Raw genomic sequence first — 2,846 nt, 5'->3', positions numbered from 1 at the left:
AATTTAAGATTTATAAAACTTTTTTTTTATTTTTTTTACTTGAAAGAAAGATTTTTAGGTACTTAGCTTTTATAGGTTTTGTGATGATTTTTTTTTTTTTTGAAACGTGATGAGATGAAGGCTCAGGTAGAAGATGATTTTATATGTTTTTCCTGGATATTGCTTATTTAGGTTATAAGTGCAATTTTAGATGTTTTCCTGGATGTTTTCCGAGGATGAAAGTTTGGATGATTTTGATTGTTGAGTTGAGAGTGTGTGTTGTATTTTTTTTTTTTTTGCTGTTAATTTTATTTAGTCCTTGCAGGATTTTTAAACAGGATCAAAAAAAAATAAAAATATGTACTTTTTTTACACATTTAAATAAAAAGGTTCCAAGATGGAGATTTTGGGGGTGATTTTTTTTTGTTTGCTCAGGCTGCGAGTCAAATAGTTTTTTTTTCTGAACTTGGGCGATATTGTGTGGCTTAGCAAAAAGAGCACTTTTAGACTTTAAAAAGTCTGATTGGATGGTCGGTTTTTTTTTTTTGTTTCGAATCGAATTCGATCGATTTTTACTCTGGAGCACCTGATTGAAAAATCACATTAATTTACATGTTCGTATCTAGGTACGTAGAGCGAGTAAACGAAAAATGTCTCACCTTTAATTTTAAGCAGTAATGTTTAATAAAACACAAAATTAATGTATGTAGGTGTTAATTAAAACAATTAGAATTTTCTCCACCTGGAGCACCTGGTAGAAAAAAATCACGAGGGCAAGTATTAGGGTAAAATGTAAAGCCAACTCAATTAAAAAAAATCTCACCTTTTAAAATAATTGGGTTTTGCGCACAAAAGTAGGTATTGTTTTTTTTTAAGATAACAATTATTTGTAAAAAAAAACTTGAAAAAAAAAACTTTAAATTAAACTTTTTTTAAAAAAAAACTTGAAATTGAAAAAAAAAACACTTGTAAAAAAAACTTCTTGTATCTTTGACTCGGATATAACGTATAACGTGTAATGTACGGAAAAAATCACCAAAAAAAGGAAAGATTATGATTTTCTTGAACTATTTATACCCTTGAGTAGACTCACAGGTTCCCTCACACATACACTCTCAAAACAATCATGGACGAAATATCTGGGTTTCCGTTTAGTCATTTAATCAATGGTTTTTGACCACAAAAATACAAATAATATCTTAAAATTCATTTCTGAATTTTTCAAAAATATGTGTAATATTTCTTATCATTTTTGGTCAAAATTCACCGATTTTAAGATTTTTTTTGATATTATATTTCACTGTATATGTGAATTTTTTTTTGTAAAATTTCGAATTTCGAAAATTTTATAAGAAAATTTGTCCTTGAACATTAATTTTTGTTTTTTTGTTTTTACCTTTTTTTTCTACCTATTTTTGTTCAACCTAACATACCAAGAACTGCTATAAGCTTCTATTACGACCAAGTTGATTCTAGGTGCCTCGTAGTCCAGTGGATAGAGATGCTGAACACATCTCAGACCCCCTGGTTCGAGTACCGGTGCGTGCACCAATGTCTTTTTTTTTCTTTTTGTCATTTTTTTATATTTTTTCATTTTTTTTTTCTTTCATAATTGTTTTTTTTTTCTTTTTAAACTACCTAATACAAAACAACTCTAAAAAAAAACAACCCTTAGCAGTTTTGGAGAGGTGTAGAATATCCTTACATATTTTGGAAAGATTTCATATAACACCAAGTCGAGCTTATTCATTGCTCCTACATGTATGCAACATTTTTTGTATTGATGTATATTTTTTTGCTTAGGTTCCACAAAGCTAAAATATACCTAACCACAGCTTCTCAAACTATTTAATATACATACACAGCACACATAGAACACTAACAATGACCAGCGATGTTCTAGTTCTAGGAACTATTCACATCTAAGACACACACAAAAATAAAGTTGATAAATGATAGGTTTCCTACAATACTCAGGACTCAGCATAAAAAATCGAATGGAAGAAATGAAGTTATAGTAATTTTCGATTTTCTTAAAAACTAGAAGAGTTAAAACTATTTGGTTTTCAGTGTTTGATTAATTGATAGTGCAGTGAATAAAAAGTCATTTTAGAGCTTTATTTCACAAAAAGTGAAAAAAAAAAAAATAGTACTAAATATTTTGATTTTACCTTATTTTTTTATATTTTTTTATTTATAAATCATTTTTTTCGAAAACTATTAACCCTTTCGGACCCAGCGTTACTCTCATGTAACATTTTTTTAAAAATTCGTAAAAAATATTAAATTAAACAATTTTTTAGGTTTTGATGGCTTAATTGTAAAATAATAATGCCTAGTTACTGGATTATTACAAAAAGTTAGTTTAATATCATACCTTTAATTTTTTTTTCTATAGAAAAAGGGACTGAAATTCACATTTTTTTTTTTTGCAAAAAAAATTGTTTTTAAATATGGTCATAATTTTGAAAAAAAGATATAAAAAATCTTAATGCAGAAAGTGTTTTGTTTTTTTGCTTAGAAGAAGTAGCATACATTATAGTTTCATAAAAAGTTATTTTCTCAGTTCTCCGACTTTTTTTGGTGATCGTAGGCAGTGCATATTACTAACATTGAACATGAGAATAGCACATTAGTTTTGCTATTTATTATTTTGGAAAATAACTTTTTGCTATTCATATTTCTTAGTTGTGATGTTTTTGACCCGATAATACCGAAAAAACATATTTTAGTATTGATTTTCATACCTTGGGTTCGAAAGGGTTAATAGAAATAAATTTATTTTAATACTGAATTAAAGGTGGGATGTCTAGCTTTTAAAAAAGGTGAAACACTTTATAGTAAGTGTTGCCACTTTGTTTAAATAT

At 27.3% G+C, this 2,846-nt stretch overlaps 1 long non-coding RNA gene across 1 annotated transcript; it reads right to left on the bottom strand.

Moving 5' to 3' along the window:
* Positions 1–266: 266 nt before the first annotated feature.
* Positions 267–1,937, bottom strand: LOC129906345 (uncharacterized). The gene is made up of 2 exons (XR_008770774.1): positions 639–1,937; positions 267–565 (listed from the first exon to the last, which is right to left on the bottom strand). It is a non-coding gene; the product is annotated as an uncharacterized LOC129906345 (long non-coding RNA).
* Between the last annotated feature and the right edge of the window lie 909 nt (positions 1,938–2,846).

This window comes from Episyrphus balteatus, chromosome 1 (assembly GCF_945859705.1).
Source record: "Episyrphus balteatus chromosome 1, idEpiBalt1.1, whole genome shotgun sequence".
Taxonomy (NCBI): domain Eukaryota; kingdom Metazoa; phylum Arthropoda; class Insecta; order Diptera; family Syrphidae; genus Episyrphus; species Episyrphus balteatus.
This window is presented reverse-complemented; position numbering and strand designations above follow the sequence as displayed.